Source organism: Garra rufa, chromosome 4 (genome assembly GCF_049309525.1).
Source record: "Garra rufa chromosome 4, GarRuf1.0, whole genome shotgun sequence".
Classification (NCBI taxonomy): Eukaryota; Metazoa; Chordata; class Actinopteri; order Cypriniformes; family Cyprinidae; genus Garra; species Garra rufa.
This window is the reverse complement of record NC_133364.1, coordinates 42,758,488-42,779,324: the sequence shown is the minus strand read 5'-3', so window position 1 is coordinate 42,779,324 and position 20,837 is coordinate 42,758,488. Positions and strand designations below refer to the sequence as shown.

The 20,837-nt window shown below is 37.4% G+C and overlaps 1 long non-coding RNA gene across 2 annotated transcripts; it reads right to left on the bottom strand.

Moving 5' to 3' along the window:
• Positions 1 to 2,013: 2,013 nt before the first annotated feature.
• LOC141334060 (uncharacterized) lies at positions 2,014 to 5,079 on the bottom strand. Of its 2 annotated transcripts, none has more exons than XR_012355463.1 (5): positions 3,681 to 5,079; positions 3,481 to 3,596; positions 3,319 to 3,384; positions 3,071 to 3,163; positions 2,014 to 2,562 (listed from the first exon to the last, which is right to left on the bottom strand). It is a non-coding gene; the product is annotated as an uncharacterized lncRNA (long non-coding RNA). The 2 variants fall into 2 exon arrangements; XR_012355462.1 differs by having other exon boundaries at positions 3,319 to 3,377.
• Positions 5,080 to 20,837: the final 15,758 nt, after the last annotated feature.

The following is a 20,837-nucleotide window of genomic DNA, read 5'->3' as shown; positions in this document are numbered from 1 at the left end:
GGATGAGCTTCAAGCCTGCCAAGCCCAGGTCTCTGGTCCTAAAGAAGGGTAAAGTGTCCGACTGAAAAACCAGTCAAGAGCCTTCATTAGAGTTGGGCAGAAGGAACAACACCAACGGCCTAGGCCTACAGGGGGACTCCTCTCCATCGCTCGTGATTGGCAGCTTCAAGTCGACCTAGGAAGACAGCTCAAGTTCCCAGGCAACATCACAGCCACTTCTCTCCGCCCAGATATGGTGCTAACATCTGAGTCTACCAAGCAAGTGGTCATTCTGGAACTGACAGTCCCCTGGGAAGACCATATTGAAGAGGCCCACGAGCGGAAGACGGCTAAGTATGCAGAGCTCAGCTTGGAGTGCCGTAACAACGGGTGGAAAGTTCACTGTAAGCCAGTTGAGGTCGAGTGCCGAGGCTTCGCAGGCCACACACTGCTGCGAACCCTTAAACTCCTTGGAGTGAGAGGACTGCTATTGATAAAAGCCACCAGAAACATCTTAGAGGCTACAGAGAAGATCTGCAGGGGGGATCCGTGGAGCGACAGGCCACTTGGACACAAGCCGGGGACTGATCACCCCTGGCTGGGTCGCCCGGTGAGGGTTTATGAAGATTAAAGACCCAAAACACCCTATGACCCCGGGTTCTTCACTGATGACGTGTCCAAGTAGCACCAGAAGGTGTATTCAAATCCGTATGGCTTTTGCACCATAAACACACACTGTCTGTACCTTGTCTTACTGAATGACACATTGAAAGTGTGTGATAGTACAATGAAGGATCACAATATGTATTTATTTATTTACATTTGTGTCTTCATTTAGTGTCATCGCTGTATTCTTGTTCCTGATTTAATGAAATCAGTGGAGCCCCTTTCAATTGGGAACTGTCTAATTGTTATACTAAAATAACCATGACTTGCAACTTACATATTGGCGAGTTGCTGAAAAGAAAATCTCAAAAATGTGACTCAGCACAGTGTGTTGTCTATGACGAGAAGAGATTTGTGCACATTTTAACTGCCCTTCCATCTCCAGGGGCCCAGTAGAGTCCCCTGGAAAAGCAAAATAAAATAACATATGGTATAAAGGTGTTTTAAAAAGTGGTCTAAGTAAAATAGCTAATTTCAGCCTGCCTCTTGAATATGCCATAGATGTTTGCACAATGAACATGTTTAGATAAGCTTTGTTCAAAAAAGATCGTATTTTCTCCGATTTTATAATTAAACATTCTAAACTACATTACCCATAAGCCTCTGCCATTCTATCGATGGAACGCGAAAAAAGATGGCGCTGTTATTTGTAGTTTAAAGAAGATATGCTTAGGGTTAGGGTTACAATCTCTGTAAAGTGGCAATTACTCACAACATAGCAACACTGTATTGTTAACTGAGGGTATTAAAGACGTAATAATAACTGCAAAACGTACTTTGCAACACCAAGCGTTTTTTTTTTTTTTTTTTTTGGTTTAAAAGATAGTCCAATTAGTGCCACAGGAACTTTCAAGGCCAAGGGCAACCCAGCTGAGCGAGGCATCACACTTACTTGTCCATATATGGTCATTTATGACAGGATCTTTCGGGTTCTTGTGGGGAATGGATAGATAATAAGTTGAACAATTTATTTGTCGCCACTACATATAAAACTGTGGAGTTACCCTGATGCAGCAATAGATTTGTTGATTACAGTACATATAAGTATATATTTTTATGGTATACATTGTGTACACCAATATTAATGTACAATATCTAAAGTAAAACATTTGCATATCCTGTTTGAAAAATAAATCAAAATGTAAAAAAAAAATAATTAGTTAAACATGCAGTATTTTTCTACTATTCAATTTAGCTTCTGTAACATTTACAGTGTATTTATAGTGTATTAAATAAATAGTTAACCATTTCTGTTACCTGGAAATGGTCCTTCTTATATCTGCCAGTTTAACTATAGGAATGATAATAATAATAATAATAATAATAATAAATCATGAAATCACACATTTTGTAGTTATATCCAATGTTTATTGATATGTCAAACCTTTCCCAGATAAACAGCTGTGTCATTATGAAAAAAATTAAAAACAAAAACAAAACAAAAAACCTGCCGATTATACAATTGTACAACAATCAAAAATTCAAGGCTTCAGTTGAAAATATATTTTCTTCCCTTTAACAAACAATTAGGCAAAAATGATTAAGAACAATATTTCAATATTTTACAATTATTACCTTATATGATATATTTCATGTTTCCTTTCATTATTGTTTGCTTCTATTGTGACTAAATGCAAGACAAATGAATGATTAATAATTATAATTTCATAGTTAGTTTTTAGTGGTAGTTATAAATCACTAAATATTGACAGGAGTGCCCACAGTAGAGATGGGAGAGAGTGTTGACTGTAGAGGAGAAATGAAAAAATAATAATAAGTAGACATGCAAAAACTGGAAGACGGCAGTAGAGTACTGAGAGCAGATGTGCCACATGAGAGAAAGCGATGTGGAAGATGTTGGAAGGGCTGATATTGTGGAGAGCTGATGAAGAAGGACTTAATAGTCTGTGAGAAATCCTGCAAGACAGGAAGAAAGTGAATTAATCACATGATGAACAAAAAAACATTGACAAAAACAGATGGCAGACAACAACATACTGTAAGTCCAGCATCTATAACAGTAAACAGAATGTTATCGTCTGTTGGTGTAGATGCTAAAATAGTTATCATAGCTCTTGTTCATGGTGTGACCAGCTTTAAGTTTAAGATATCATGTACTGTTAGACAGTGGCAATTTGTAAAAGTTAATAAAGAAAGAACTAAATGGACTTAATATAAACAAACACTCAATGACAAAATTAGCATGAGAGTTCAGGCAATGGCCAGTGACAAAAGTACAGGTGAAAGTCGTAGAATTTTACATAACTAGGCTTGTACAAGATGATATAAATTTGCTGATAATATTATGAATGAGTTCGACATGACACTTTGTTGGTTTTTCTTTCTGATAGGGCTGTGGAGCAAGCTGTGCAAAATGTAACTGCACTACAGTTCAGTCAAGATGCTCAGACTGACATTGACATACCTTTGGAAATGTTTGCCTTTGGTCTTTTCCATAAGTGCACATTATGGCCCAATTCAGATCCTGTGACTGGCCTCCTTTGGTCTTCCCTTTCAGCTGAAACAAAGAGAAATATATACATGTTGAGACAATGTGCTAAAAATAAGCTGGAAATCATCAACTGGCTTCATCCTCCTTCAAACAAACAGACAAAACAATAAGACAACAGATAAATAGTGTTGGTGATCACAGGTGCTGGTGTCAGTACTCACCATATTCGGTCATTTCCTGCCCAAATTCCAGAGGCGATTACACAGTTGATTTGCTAATTCTAGGAACTCAAAAAAAAGATGTGTATGTGAAAAACAATGACGTTATCTTTTGAGAGATCAACATCAAATGCATATAACTACATTGCTTGATTACATACATACCAGTGGAAATCTGCCTTTTCTATTTGGGCACAAGAAGACCATGTTCTTTCCTCATTCATCAGGACTGGTTTGACTGGCTTGCTGTGACTGATTTTCTTTGCGTTTTTGGTCTCCAGCTGTAAAACAAGAAAATGTTTATTGACCCCATGTTTAATTGTTATTGTTGTTGAAACACAAAATAAGCAGTTATAATTATATACTTCAAGCTCAAGTTCCCTGGCAACTCCAGCAGGCTCCTGAGTTCATCTGTACACATCAGATTCAGAGTCTGAGAAAAGACCATCATGCAAACTCTCAGTTTCTACCTTACAACAGAGCACAAAAGAATGTGTAAGTAAGTGAGGAAGCAAAGGAATAAGAGGAAGAAACATTTAGAAGAATTTTGTCTGCAAGGACCACATAAAGAGAGAGAGCAAAACTATGTGTAAATTAATTAGGGATTACATTTCGGAAAAATAGGAACAAGTGATGGCATTTACAAGAGTTGTTTTCTTTAAAGAGCTGCTGGAGTAAGTGATCTGATGTAACTGCAAGACAGAAAAAATATATATTAAATTACAATAATTTACAATAATTATAAAATTAATTTATATAATTAAATAAAAAAGTATAAAAGGTGGCAAGCATTATAATTACTGTGCTTTACAAATAGTTCACCGTAAAATCACAATTAACGATAAAACTACGTTTACAGTGGTAAAACCATGGTGAGCATTATGGTTATTGTGCTTTAACTACAAATACCACAGTAAAACTATGGTTACTGAGGTACAACTATGGTAAGCATTGTGGTTATTGTGCTTTAAAAACAAATAACACAGTAAAACTATGCTTACAGTAGTAAAACCATTGTAAATGTTGTGGTTGTTGTGCTTTAACTACAAATACCACAGTAAAACTATGGTTACTGAGGTACAACTATGGTAAATGTTGTGGTTGTTGTGCTTCAACTACAAATACCACAGTAAAACTATGGTTACTGAGGTAAAACTATGGTAAGCGTTGTGGTTATTGTGCTTTAAAAACAAATACCACAGTAAAACTATACGTACAGTGGTAAAACCATGGTAAATGTTGTGGTTGTTGTGCTTTAACTACAAATACCACAGTAATACTATGGTTACTGAGGTGAAACTATGGTAAGTGTTGTGGTTATTGTGCTTTAAAAACAAATAACACAGTAAAACTATGCTTACAGTCGTAAAACCATGGTAAATGTTGTGGCTGTTGTGCTTCAACTACAAATACCACAGTAAAACTATGGTTACTGAGGTAAAACTATGGTAAAACTATGGTAAGTGTTGTGGTTATTGTGCTTTAAAAACATATACCACAGTAAAACTATGCTTACAGTGGTAAAACCATGGTAAATGTTGTGGTTGTTGTGCTTTAACTACAAATACCATAGTAAAACTATGGACACTGAGGTAAAACCATGGTAAACGATGTGACTTGTGCATTGGCTACACATAATATGGTCAAGCAACAGTTACTATGGTAAAAATATGGTAAATGTGCGGACTTTTACATGATCGCGCTTATCACGTGATACTGGTTTGGTTGATTTGTAAAGCTGTCATCAGCCACGTGAATTTGATTAAAACGGTTTAATTTATTTATTTCAAATCAGCAACAGTTATTAGTTAGCTTAGGCTAATATTAGCAGCTGTGCTAACGCAGCAGCCGACTGTTCTAACTAATTTGAACGCACACGCTTCTATTTTAACACATGACCCCACATACAGAGACGCAGAAGCACCGAAACAATTAAAATAATGATCTCATTACAAAAGAAAAGATTGTTGCCCTTCTTACCTGTTTAAAGGTGTATATGCATCAAGTGAACGGGGCAAACCGAGCCTCGCTGGTGACGTCACTGCCGTAGAAGATGCTGCGTGCTATTTGTACGCATCTGCTCTCCACAGAAGTTAATGGGAAGGACTGGCGTATCATATGCACGCGAAATTGGACTTTGGCGTATGTATTACACGCAATTGGAAAGTGTAAAGTCGTGTTATTTATACGCAAATTGATGAGAACGGGTTGCACACACACACACACACACACACACACACACACACACACTGGTTTACATGTTTTATGGGGACATTCCATAGGCGTAATGGTTTTCATACTGTACAAACCGTATTTTCTATCGCCCTAACCCTACCCTACACCTAAACTTAGCCCTCACAGGAGATTGTGCAAACTTTTACTTCCTCAAAAAACACATTGTGCATGATTTATAAGCCTGTTTCCTCATGGGGACCTGAGAAATGTCCCCACAAGGTCAAAATTTACTGGTATTCCTATCCTTGTGGGGACATGTGGTCCCCACAATGTGATGAATACCAGGTACACACACCACATTGAATTTTAAATTGTTCATAGAATTCTAAAATGTTAATTACTTGTCCTGCTTTTTTTTTATTTTTATAATGTATATACATGCATGTTTCTGTTGCATACATATCTGTTTTACATTCAATGTAAACACTCTGCTTTGGCAATACTCTGTAACAATTGCCATGCCAATAAAGCACATATTGAATTGAGAGAGAGAGAGAGAGAGAGAGAGAGAGAGAGAGAGAGAGAGAGAGAGAGAGAGAGAGAGAGAGAGAGAGAGAGAGAATACAAAATGTTGAGCAGAGACAGCAGTTGCTTTTTTGTACAGTTTTCTCTTTTAAGGACATTCAGAAGGGAAGTTTACATATTTATTCCTGTATTAATCTATATGCTGGTCTCCACTGTTTAGAAATATAATTCTGTTTTCATCCAGAATTAGTGTAAAATATATCAATCTCATCAAAGTTTTGAGGTCTTTGCTGCCACATACAGCATTCTGGCATTTATACTCTATTTTCGATATGCTTTACTAATACAAAACTTTGCTCATGCTTAATTATCCTGCTCTCCAAGATGTGTGTCCACAAATCAGCCATTTAATGGCTTAGCAAAGGAGCATATGCATATTATTCAAGTAATTTAAGAACATTATAGGAATATAATGTGACTATTAAGAATTTCTGTAGATCATTTAGTCAACATACAGAAGTCACGCATTCTCTACAGACTCACTTGGTTATATTTTTGATGTCTAAAAGAATCAGATAAACATGGCTTGTTTTTAGTTACTTTAAACCAGCAAAGATCACATTGTCATGTTAAATTGTGAGTGCCTCTATCACATTCTTTTCATCAATAAAAGGAAGGGTGGGGAAGGCATGTTTTATGAATGACCAGCTATCATAAAAGTAAGGGGGATGGGTGAGGAAAACAGACATTGTTACTGTTGTAATTCTTTTCTTGTATGCAAGGTGGTGCTGCTGCACACATGGACACATGGCATGGTTGGTTTGTTTCACACAAATGGAGGATGGTAGGTTGCAGATACAGAAACAGTGATGTGAATTGCAGACTTCTTACTCATAACAGCAATAAAACTTCTTGTCAAGTTATCTGCACTTGAATGGTAAAATTTGATTGGTAGCCAAGTTGTAAACAATGTGTTCTCTCTTTACCAAGTAACCAAAATTAACTATCAGACCATAAATATAAGCTTTGCTCAGTAACAGGCATTTTCTTTCTAAAGATATTAAGAGGTATTTTGTATTTAAACCATGATAAAGTCATTTTCAAAAACACTGTTTTTATTGCCCTACATTTCCAAGAACACTGGGAGGACTGTGTTGTTAGACATCCGCATGAAACACTGCCTCTTTATCCTCCATGAAATTCACATAAATATACAAAGACCCTGTTTTATTTTTTCCAATAAACTGCTTCTTGTGTTTGAATACTATACATACTGCTAAATTTCAGCTTCTGGCTTTCTGGCTTTCATTTGAAAGATTAAGCATTTAGTGTAAGTATTTTAGTATTTTTAGGGCCCGAGCCCAGAATGGGCGAAGGCCCTATTGTTCTTCTAAGGATTCTTATTAGGGCCCGAGCCCAAAAGGGCGAAGGCCCTATTGTTTTTCTAAGGATTATTATTATTATTATTATTAGGGCCCGAGCCCAAAAGGGCGAAGGCCCTATTGTTCTTCTAAGGGTTATTATTATTTTTTTTTTTTTTTTTTTTTTTTTTTTTTCAACCTTCCGGGCACTTTTGGGGGCCTTAACATACTCAAAAACTCTTGAAAATTTGCACACTCGTCGGAATCTGCGGCCATCAGGACGCCACAGAGGCTGGGACCCGGGCGTGGTTCAGGGCCTCTACAGCGCCCCCTGGAACACAGTTTGAAAACTTGATGTACTGCGCACACATACTTGCACGTATTCATATGAAACTCGGTACACATATAGATCTCACTAAGCCAAACAACTTTTGTACTCTATGTCATAGGCTCCACCTGACAGGAAGTGAGATATATAGGGCTGTTTAAAAAGCGCATGCTCTGGAATTTAACGTACTCCTCCCAGGAATTCCATGGGATTGTCACCAAACTCGGTCAGCATGATCTCAAGACATTGGGGACGCTAAATTGCGAGGAGATTTTTGATATCTCGAACGGTTTGGCCGTGGCAAGGCGACAAAGTTATGGCGAGAAATGAGAAACAGGAAGTGTCTAATAACTGTTGACCACATTGCCTGATTCTGATGAAACTTCACCAGTTTGTTCGTCATATGATGCCGATTCCATAAATGTGACTATTATGAGTCAAAGTTATAGCGCCACCAACTGGCAGCAGGAAGTGTGTCATTTTCAAAATGCTTTGAAATCAGCCTCTTAATTTTACTCGATTTTCTTTAAACTTCATCAAAATCATGTCAAAACACGGCCGATAAGAATATGTAAAGGGGTCGAAGATAAATCGAATGCTGTTGCCATGGCAACGTGTCAAACTTTAAAATTAGATTCCTGTCTTTTCGAGGCAGTTAACATGCTTAGAATTTCATGAAACTCAACACACACATCAATATTTATGATAGTTAGACACTGGCAAAAGGTCATAAATGGGCGTGGAGCAGGCACTCTATAGCGCCATCTTTTGACAAAAGTTGGGGGGTTAGTTTTTCCTATAGTCACCAAACTCTGTACATATATTAATCTCATCAATTTGGACAACTTTCTAAATCAAACTCATTAGCTAAGACCAACAGGAAGCCGGCTATTTTGATTTGAATGTGGATTTTTGGAAAAATCAGGCTGTAAACAAATTCACACTACTTCTAAGAACAACCAGCTGTTCACACCAAACTTTTTTAACATGAAGAGAAGATTCTGAAGATGTTAAATTGCGAGCGGATTTGGGATATCTTGAACGGTGTGGACGTGGTGATTTTTTAAAGATGTAGTAAAAAACATAACCGTAATTTTTTAATATCTTTAAAGTGCAGCATCCAAACTCTTTAAAACTTTTTTCACACAGAGATCTTATCATTCTGAGCAAGTGGTGTAAATATCAATTTTATACAAGCTTCTATGAATTAAAGAAAATTAAAAAAAGAAATTAGAAACCTGCTGTCACTCTGCCTGTGCCTGTCTGTGTTCAGTCACCATTGAGTCACTGAAGAGTGACTGAAGGGGGGAGGGGTGTAAGGGAGAGAGACCAGTGGAACATGCTGTTTTGCTTAAGACCATCTTTGAGGAAGATGCACATTGCTGTAGCGTAATCGACATAAATATGTCTGATATTTTGAGAAAATATAAAGGGTCATTAAATCTTTCATTGTTTGTATTTTGCAGTTGTTGTTTTTTATTTATTTTTACTGAACTGTACCATGAACTTGTCCTATTCAGTCACATAGCAAAAGATTAAGAAAAATACAACTTTTAAGCATGAGTGATTTATCTTCATTATAGACAATATTTTCATAGTGTTATTTATTGAATATAAAATTATAATAATTAAAAATTTCAAGACAAACTTTGACAACAAAACAAACTTTGCTGTTATCTGTTCAAAACATCCGAAAACCATCATTTGAAGATCAGTTATATATATATCGCCCCATTAAAACACTCAACTTGATTTTTAAAGATATTTTGAAAGAATTAAGCGTTTATAGAGCACTTTATTGTGTATTGCTGTACACCCACATGAACTGTGTTCATGTTCATGTTAATTCACAGTACATAAACTAAAAGATACTAATTTACCTTTAAACAATATATGAATACTTTTTTTTTTAGCTTAATATTAATTAACATTAATAAATGCTATTTAATTATTGTTCATGTTAACTAATATAGTTAATGTTAACAAATGAAACTGGATGGCAACATTTTATATATTGTGTGTATGTGTCTCTGTGTTGATTTTAAAGTGTAACCCTTTCAATTCAGTAAACTTAAAATCCAAACTAGCAGAGGGTTACTGTGAATGCATTTGCCAACTGTGCACCGTTTTCCTAATTGATTCTTAGTTATGTAGCGCTTAAGAGTGATGTCTTATAACAGGAGTCACCAGCAAAGCAATATCCACATACAAATTGTACAGATAGGTAACGATTTAAGCAGAAGTGGTGAATGTAATGCAAGCAATAATAACATTTTGTTATCATCATGAATTACATGTTCTTATCATCATCATCAGAATATAGGGAAAATGTTCACATTTGGTTCACAGTTGGCATTATCTGAAGTCCTTGCAGGGGATTAGGTTTATAGCAAACTCCTCCTAGACATTTAATGAAATCAACATTATATTTGGTCAGTCTGATCTTGAGGCCTTAGAGATGTTAAATTGTGAAGATCTTGAGTTTTCATTAAAGGGCATGTCCGTGGTGGCCTGACAAAGTTTGATGTTTCTGCATAGACATAGAAGTGGTTATAACTTAGCCTGAAAATGTCTGATCTGCGACAAAATTCACAGGTTTGGTAAGAGTGCTGGCCTGAAGACACCTAAAGACCAATATTCAGATATTATCATAGCGCCACCTGTTGGCAGCAGGATATCTCATATATTTCACTAACTCAAACATACCAAGGTCAATCTGCACCAAACTTCATATGTTTGATAATAGTGCTGGCCTGAACACATCTACATGCCAATAATCAGTTATAGGCATAGCGCCACCAGCTGGCAGCGGCAAGTTTGGCACATTTAAGTGACTTTGACATATTTCTCCTACATTTACTGTTTTAAAAGCATACTGCCCCCCGTTTGCTGTTTTCCTGAAGCCACCGGTCGGCGGTGAGCCCGGGTGCGAGGGCCCGTTCATCGCTGCTCGCAGCTTTAATTATTTTTTTTTTTTCAATGTTTTGGGGGATTTCGGGGGCCTTAACATACACGAAAACTCTTGAAACTTTGCACACACATTGGAACCTGCGGCCATCAGGGCCGGACAGACTTTGACATGGGGGGGTCACCTGGGGGGGGCATGGCACAGCGTTAAAAATTGCGACTTTTGAAGGGCTCTGGAGCGCACAACGGTTGACCTACAGTCACCAAAATTCATACACATATAGACCTCATCGGGCCGAACAAATTTCACACTCATAGTCCGTGCTTCGCCAAACAGGAAGTCGGCTATTCAGGGATGTCTAAAAAGTGTATGCAATGGAATTTGAAATACTCCTACTAGGCCTTTCCACCGATGGCCACCAAACTCGGTCAGCATGATCTCAAGACATTGGGGACGCAAAATTGCCAGGGGATTTTTGATATCTCGAACGGTTTGACCGTGACGGGGCGACAAATTTATGGCGAGAAATGAGAAACAGGAAGTGCCTAATAACTTTGACATACTTTGTCTGATTTTGACCAAACTTCAGCAGTTTGTTCATCGTCTGATGCCGATCACAGAGATGTGACTATTATGAGTCAAAGTTATAGCGCCACCAACTGGCAGCAGAAAGCGTGACGTTTTTGAAACGCTTTAAACTCAGCCTCTTAATTTTACTCAATTTGCTTCAAACTTCATCACAATAATGTCAAAACACGACCGATAAGAATCTGTGAAGGGCGTTATCCATAACTTTTATCATGTTGCCATGGCAACGTGTCAAACTTTAACTTTAGTTTTTTGTGTTTTTGAGCCACTTAAAATGCTTAGAATTTCATGAAACTCAACACACACATCTGTATTAATGACAGTTAAACACTGATAAAAGCCCATAAATGGGCGTGGAGCAGGCGCTCCATAGCGCCACCTTTTGACAAAAGTTGGGGGGTTACTTTGTCCTACAGTCACCAAACTCGGTACATATATTGGACTCATCAAGCCGGACAACTTTCTAATTTACACCCATTAGCTACGACCAACAGGAAGTCAGCTATTTTTATTTAAATATGGATTTTTGGAAAAATCAAGCTGTGGAATTTGAAATACTCCTCCTAGACCTTTCCACCGATGGCCACCAAACTCGGTCAGCATGATCTCAAGATATTGGGAATGCAAAATTGCCAGGGGATTGTTGCTATCTCGAACGGTTTGGCCGTGGCAGGGCAACAAATTATGGCGAGAAATGAGAAACAGGAAATGTCTAATAATTTTGACACACTTTAGCTGATTTTGACCAAACTTAAGCAGTTTGTTCGTCGTATGATACCGATCACAGAGATGTGACTATTATGAGTCAAAGTTATAGCGCCACCAACTGGCAGCAGGAAGTGTGTTGCTTGCAAAACACTTTTAAATCAACCTCTTTATTTTACTCAATTTGCTTCAAACTTCATCAGAATAATATCAAAACACGGCCGATGAGAATCTGTGAAGGGGTCCTTAATACATCAAATGCTGTTGCCATGGCAACATGTCAAACTTTAACATTTGTTTCCTGTGTTTTTAAATATAGCTGTGAATAAATTCATATCACTCATAGCAGAATCAGACAGTTCACAGCAAACTTTGTCAACATGATGCCAAGATACTGAAGATGTTAAATTGTGAACGGCTTTGGGACATCTTGAACGGTGTTGATGTGGTGATTTATGAAAGTAACAATAAAAAAGATGAAGAGTTATTTTCATATATCTTTAAATTGCATTATTCTTACTCATCAAAACTTTTTACATATAAACAACAAGAAATTCTTAGGAAATACGTGTAGTTTCAAAATGTTATCATGCTCAGAGGCCCCAAAAACATTAAAAGTGTCACATAAATTTGTCAGATTAAAGCTCTAATACCAGGGATGAACACTAGAGGTCCTCATAAGATAAGGAATCGTTTGACCTCTAATGCTATTTAGCTCATTCTCAGTGTATAAGAATGAAAATAATCCATAGAATCAGTTGATATAGACTGTACTGTCAGTGTACTTTTACATAATTATTTTGTATAGGTGCTTAAAGAGCATTAAAATCTTTTTTTAATCTTTTAAGGAAAAATTATATGATTTATATACATATATACAATCTCACTGATAGAATAAAAAATCTTATAAGTATGACACTATACTGCTCAGTTCACTTAATTAGAATGAGAAACAAATACATCAACTAAGTTAATATGTATTTATTTTTAATATATTTGTTTATAATTATTTCACAGATGCTTATAGATCATAAATAATAATAAATATTAAAAAATGGATGTAGATCATAAAACATGGTAACTATTTAAAATAGGGTCTCTTTTGTTAACATTAGTTAATGAACTAACACAAGAACGAACAACGAACAATATATTTGTACTCGATTTTCTTCAAACTTCATCAGAATGATGTAAAAACACGGCCGATGAGAGTCTGTAAAGGCGTCCCTGATGCATCAAATGCTGTTGCCATGGCAAATAAATAAAAATACAAAATACATTCAAATATTTGTTTCCTGTGTTTTTGAGGCAGATAGCGTGCCTAGAATTTCATTTTCCATTTTCAATTTTCAATGATTTATTATATATTTAAAGTGCAGCATCCTAACTCTTTGAAACTTTTTTCATACAAATAACTATTCATTCTGATTAAACACAGTTCATTTCATAATTATACAAAACTCCACGAATGAAAGAAAATTAAAAAACAAATCTGATCTCACTCTGCTCTGCACTCTATGTGTGTGTTTGTGTGGTAAGTGGCTGAGTGTAAGGAGGTGGGATGGGTGGTAAGAGAAAGAGTCAGACAGGAGGAGAGACAGTTAGGGTTAGTCCAAAGGGTTATTGTGAATGCATGTGCCAACTGGGCACCGTTTTCCAGATGCTATCAGTATGGCGACTGCCAGACGGCGAGGGCCCGGTCAACGCTGCTTGCAGCTTTAATTTGTTTTTTTTTGTTTTTTTTTTTCAACCGTTGGGGCACTTTTGGGGGCCTTAACATACTCAAAAACTCTTGAAAATTTGCACACACGTTGGAATCTGCCGTCGTCCGGACGCCACAGAGGCTGGGACCCGGGCGTGGTTCAGGGCCTCTACAGCGCCCCCTGGAACACAGTTTGAAAACTCGATGTACTGCGCACACATACTTGCACGTATTGATATGAAACTCGGTACACATATAGAAATCATCGAGCTGAACAACTTTTGTACTCTATGTCATAGGCTCCACGCAACAGGAAGTGAGATATTTAGGGCTGTTTAAAAAGCGCATGCTCTGGAATTTAACGTACTCCTCCCAGGGTTTCCATAGGATTGTCACCAAACTCGGTCAGCATGATCTCAAGACATTGGGGATGCTAAATTGCGAGGGGATTTTTGATATCTCGAACGGTTTGGCCGTGGCAAGGCGACAAAGTTATGGCGAGAAATGAGAAACAGGAAGTGTCTAATAACTGTTGCACACATTGCCTGATTCTGATGAAACTTCACCAGTTTGTTCGTTGTATGATGCCGATTCCATAAATGTGACTATTATGAGTCAAAGTTATAGCGCCACCAACTGGGAGCAGGAAGTGTGTCATTTTCAAAATGCTTTAAAATTAGCCTCTTAATTTTACTCGATTTTCTTTAAACTTCATCAAAATCATGTCAAAACACGGCCGATAAGAATATGTAAAGGGGTCGAAGATAAATCGAATGCTGTTGCCATGGCAATGTGTCAAACTTTAAAATTAGATTCTTGTCTTTTCGAGGCAGATAACATGCTTAGAATTTCATGAAACTCAACAAACACATCAATATTAAGGATAGTTAGACACTGGCGAAAGGTCATAAATGGGCGTGGAGCAGGCACTCTATAGCGCCATCTTTTGACAAAAGTTGGGGGGTTCCTTTTTCCTACAGTCACCAAACTCTGCACATATATTGTTCTCATCAATCTGGACAACTTTCTAAATCAAACTCATTAGCTAAGACCAACAGGAAGCCGGCTATTTTGATTTGAATGTGGATTTTTGGAAAAATCAGGCTGTAAACAAATTCACACTACTTCTAAGAACAACAAGCTTTTCACACCAAACTTTTTTAACATGAAGAGAAGATTCTGAAGATGTTAAATTGCGAGCGGATTTGGGATATCTTGAACGGTGTTGACGTGGTGATTTTTTAAAGATATAGTAAAAAAGATGAGCGTAGTTTTTTTATATCTTTAAAGTGCAGCATCCAAACTCTTTAAAACTTTTTTCACACAGAGATCTTATCATTCTGAGCAAGTGCTGTTAATATAAATTTTATACAAGCTTCTATGAATTAAAGAAAATTAAAAAAATAAATCAGAAACCTGCTGTCACTCAGCAGGCTGAATGTCATTATGTGTGTGTGTTCAGTCACCACAGAATGACAGTCTGAGTGAGAGAATGCAGGGGGGAGGGGTGAAAGGGAGATAGAGAGAGTGAAACTGTTTTGCAATAGACCATCTTTGAGGAAGAAATACACACACACATATATAAACTTTTTAGCATGAGCAATTTATCTTCATTGATAGACATTTATTTTCATTGTTAATTCAAATTTTATATTCAATAAATAAAACTATTTCAAGACAAACTTTGACAACAAAACAAACTTTGCTTTTATCTGTTCAAAACATCTGAAAATTGTACCATTTTAAGATGAGTTATATATATATCGCCCCATTACAATACCCAACTTGATTTTTAAAGATATTTTGAAAGAATGAAGCGTTTATTGAGCACTTTATTGTGTATTGCTGTACACCCACATGAACTGTGTTCATGTTCATGTTAATTCACAGTACATAAACTAATGTTAAAAGATACTAATTTACCTTTAAACAATATATGAGTACTTTTTTAGGTTAATATTAATTAACATTAATAAATGCTATTTAATTATTGTTCATGTTAACAATGTTAACAAATGAAACTGGATGGTAAAATTGTATATTTAGTGTGTATGTGTCTGTGTGTTGATTCTAAAGTTTAACCCTTTCAATTCTGTAAACTTTAAATCCAAACTGGCTGAGGGTTACTGTGAATGCATGTGCCAACTGGGCACCGTTTTCCTAATTGATTCTTAGTTATGTAGCGCTTAAGAGTGATGTCTTATAACAGGAGTCACCAGCAAAGCAATATCCACACACAAATTGTACAGATAGGTAACGATGACATTTAAGCAGGAATGGTGGGCGTAAAGCAAGCAATAATAACATTTTGTTATCATCATGAATCATGTTCTTATCTTTATCATCACAATAAAGGAAAAATTTAGCATATTGGTTCACAGTTGGCATTATCTGAAGTCCTTGCAGGGGTTTAGGTTTATAGCAAACTCCTCCTATAAATTTAATGATATCAACATTATATTTGGTCAGTCTGATCTAGAGGCCTTAGAGATGTTAAATTGTTAAGATCTTGAGTAAAAGGGCGTGTCCGTGGCTGCCTGACAAAGTTTGTTGTTTCGCCATGGACATAAAAGTTGTTATAATTCAGCCATAAAATGTCCGATCTGCCTCAAAATTCACAGGTTTGGTAAGAGTCCTGGCCTGAAGACACCTAAAGACCAATATTCAGATATTATCATAGCGCCACCTGTTGGCAGTAGGATATATCATATCTTTCACTAACTCAAACATACCAAAATCAATTTGCACCAAACTTCATATGTTTGATAATAGTGCTGGCCTGAACACATCTACATGCCAATAATCAGTTACAGGCATAGCGCCACCAGCTGGCAGCGGCAAGTTTGGCACATTTAAATGACTTATGACATATTTCTCCTACATTTACTGTATTAAAAGCATACTGCCCACCGTTTGCTGTTTTCCTAAAGCCACCGGTCGGCGGTGAGCCCGGGTGCGAGGGCCCGTTCATCGCTGCTCGCAGCTTTAATCTTGCTTAGACTTAGGTGGGCTGGATATGTCATCTCTTCATGTCACAGACTGTCTCTATATCTCAGTCATAAAAGCCTTTTTTGAACTACTGTGTAAAAAACAACACTTGCATGTGAACACAGAATGAGCTGCATTCTAATGACACTGGCATCTTTATGATAGCATATTTTCTGCACCCAATACACAAATGCTTATGAATCCTTTCTCTGTCATTCATGTACAAATGTCAATTAAGTTCAGTTAGTAACACATCCGTCTATCAGGGTCAAATAACACCACTAAATAACTGTCTGGATCCCATGCCATTTAACCTCACAGCCAGAGTTTTATAAAGGTCAGTACCTTTCTCAAACTTTTCCGCCAGCTCGATCCTCACGAGCTGAGTTCAACCCAACCCACGGGTTATGGAGTCATGTCCAGGAGAATTGCTGCTGCAAGCAAAAACAGAAGATAACCAACTTTTTATTTCCTAGAATAAAATGGAGGTTCTGTGTGTATGAGGTTAACATACCACAATATGGGTCAGCTTTGCTCATCTCCACATCTTCAGCTTTGTGGTAATAGAGGGGAACCCCTTTAGGAGGCAGGTCTGCAGTTCAAGATATGACTGTTCAATATGTGAACATATTCAAGATAAGCCAAGATATATTTAGCCAATCAGCATCCTCAAATCTAATCTGAAAAATAAATAAATATATTAGCGCTGTTAATCGATTTAAATTTTAAACTTTATCACAATTAATTGCACATTTTTATCTGTTCTAAATGTACCTTAATTTATTTTTTATTTATTTTTTTTTTATTTGATACTTTAATCAACATGGGCATGGACAAATATGGATGCTTTAAGCAAATGCATGTTTATTATTAGTGAAACCATACTCGACATAGAGCATGAAGACTAGACATGTTTCAAAGGTCAGATGTTTTTCAAATAACTTGTTCATGTCTATTAGACACGTGAAAGAAAAAGAACATAGAAATACCAGGTTCCCATTACTTCTCTTTCTTTGCACTGAGCAATTTACTTACACAAGCCTGTTTACATTATTTGCAGGACAGGGCAGCTCACTTCTTCTGAACATGCAAAATGTACATTTATTATTTATTATTACATTTGTTTGCCTCTCTGTGCACACATACTGTAATTTGATGCAGCCAAGTTCTCAACAAAACTGTTTCCATTGTTATATTTTAGTGTTTCTGTTGTCAGACAACCAAAGTAAAATGAAATAATGACTGAAAAAACTGACTGAATTATGATCATGATTCAATCGCTGAAAAGAATAATTTACCGGCATCTGGACCTAAGTCACTATTCTCTGCATTATTATCGCTGTTTTTAACTTACTGTTTGAATTTTACGATCCTTGGACTTTCTAGATTTACCCGTTTAAAATTATGTGATCCCAAAAAACTGTTTCTTTTAATTTTTTAAGGTATTGTTTTCATTATAATGTACTGATTCGAGAGCCCGGTCTCATGAAAATGCGTACCAGTAGCACAATTTTCTGTTTCTATTTGGCGTGCTATTACAGTTTTTTACAGACGCTAGGACACATTTCTCAATACTTAGGTCACTTTTGCAAAACTCTTCACACAGTGAGCACAACAGAAGTCTATGTGGGCTAAACTGAGGATCAATTATCATTGTTTTGGCACAAAATGCATTCAATGACTACATCTCTCGAATTTTATGAATTCTTTTCTCACTCAGACACAACAACTGCCAAAAATCTTTGTGCGTACAGGACATTTTGCACATGCTTACATACTGTTTTCAAAACTGTTAAACTTATGTTCAAAACAATAACAATGCAAAACTGAATAAGACAGCAAAATTCAACAGCAATATTGTATTGAAACATATTTCAAATCTAAAAATGCGAGTAGATTAGCATTACTATTGTATCTGTATCAGTGGATGGTGTGTATACAAATTCTTGTATTTTGGAATTACTTAGTGCAAAAAAATAAAAATAAATAAACAACATAAAATATTGACAAATTCTGCATCATGTCTGATTCATTCCAGTAACATATATTGCAGTTATAAACAATATATATTGCAATTATAAACAGAGATGTGTCCTTGTTTTACACAAGAAAACACTGCGTAATGCTACATGTTGTTAGTGTTTTTTAGGTCATTGTTTTGTGGGTGACAAAGTGTGTTTGTCGGCTGTCAACCTTTGCTAGTGTTCTGGAAGAATGAGTTTATTTGAGACCTGAATAAAGTGTTTTGGTAGTTGTAGTGCATTTTGAATGTGAAATGAACTGCTTTGCCAAGCTGAAAGTCGGTTAGGAGAATTGTGTGAAGAGTTTTGCAAAAGTGACCTAAGTATTGAGAAGTGTGTCCTAGCGTCTGTAAAAAACTGTAATATGTCAGAAGTGCCGGTACGCACGAAAAATTGCCAGCACGCAAAAGGATAAAATACAGAAGTGACTGCGTACTGGCCCACTTCAAGCACTGGAAGCAACATAATATCTGGTTTAACTGAAAGCGCTGCTCTTCTACTGCTCGCTGAACAGGGCAGACGGAAATAAAAAGAGAGGAAGGTGCACACACACTGAGATCAAGACCTCGCGCTTGTCTGGCAAAACCGGAGAGTCTCAGAAACTATATTAGGTTTGTCCAATTATGTGTTTATGTATTGTTGCTAGACACTTTTCTCTAGGTTGGCATCTGATGGATGATAACTGTGAATCTAGGTATATACACACCTGCTGAAACCATGACAACACACTTGGAGCAGTGGGCAGCCATTTTTGCTGTGGCACCCGGGGAGCAACTAGGGCTTATGTGCCTTGCTCAAGGGCACCTCAGTTGTAGGTATTGAGGGTCAAAGAGACTACTGTTTATTCACTCTACACTAACAGTTTTTTGTCAGTAGTGACAACTGAACCTCCTGTAGTGAACACTAGTCAAGATGGCTAAACTCCCTGTTGAAAAATCCAACATTGTTGGTCACCAACATAAGGTATGTTTTGCATGCTGCGGACAGCATGGAATGCTGGTTTGCTGGATCCCATCATGGGATGCTGATTGCTGGTTTCTGGTTTGTTGGTCCCCAGCATGGGATGCTGGTTGCTGGTTTGCTGGATCCCAGCATGGCATACTCTGTGTCAAGTGTGCTCCGACCCCCATAGGTGACGGGAGGCCAGAGGACTCGTAGGCCAGTGAGATGGTCTCAACCACCTACCTATTAAGTGTCTGTTTAGTCGCTGGACATCCTTTTTTATAGGCACACCAAAGCAGACAGAAAGATCTGATCTGTCTTATGCCACTGGGCAGCTTCTTCTTCCATTGCCTGCTCCTCTCCCCTTTCTTCCTCTTGCTGCAAAGAAGGAGCCTTAGGCATATTTTTCAAGGCACGACTCATGATATTGAAAAAATAAAATAAAAAATGGGTGGAAAAAACAGCTTTGAGGGGTAAACAAAAACAAACAAACTTGATGTCCTTATCTGACCTCCATCCCACCACTGCCACCACACCACTTGGCTGGTTTTAATGTTGTGCATGACTAACCTCTCAAAGCACATCTTCATGATTGGAGTCAATGCAATGGGATGGTAGTCATTTAGACAGAACACAGGCAATTTCTTTGGAACCGGTATGTCTGTTGTGGATTTAAGACATGTGGGGATGACTGCTTGGTTCAGTGAGGTGTTGAAGATATCTTTTAGGACATCTATAAGCTGTGCAGCACAGTCTCTCAGTACACGGCCAGGTATGTTGTCAGGACCCGCAGGTTAATACTAGTTTGGGTCTTGCATACGTCAACTGGACAGACAGCACCTGGCCGTTGGGAGGTGTGGGCAGTTTTTGTGCAGGTGTGTCATTGTGCATTTCAAAACATGAATAAAAGTGGTTGAGTGCAGCTGGGAGGGATGTGTCGTCATCACAGGCCTGTGGCAGGGGCTTGAAGTCAGTCACCGTCTGGATGGCTTGCTACAGGCTCTGTGTGTCTGTGAAGTGATTATTGATTTTTTGAGCATATGACTGTTTCGCATTCTTGATGCCACAGGACAGATTGGCTCTGTCACTGGTTTTGTTCCCACTCAGTGGCCACACACACCACTTTCTTGCTCTCTGCTTTTTCTTCTTTTTGTGTGAATGGACGTTCCCATGTGTGTTTACTGTTCAACCTGATCTACTGTGCATGTGTGGAACACGTCTGCTAAGTGGACCACCAGCATACACTTTCAGTAGTTTTAACAAGTATATACAAGTGGTC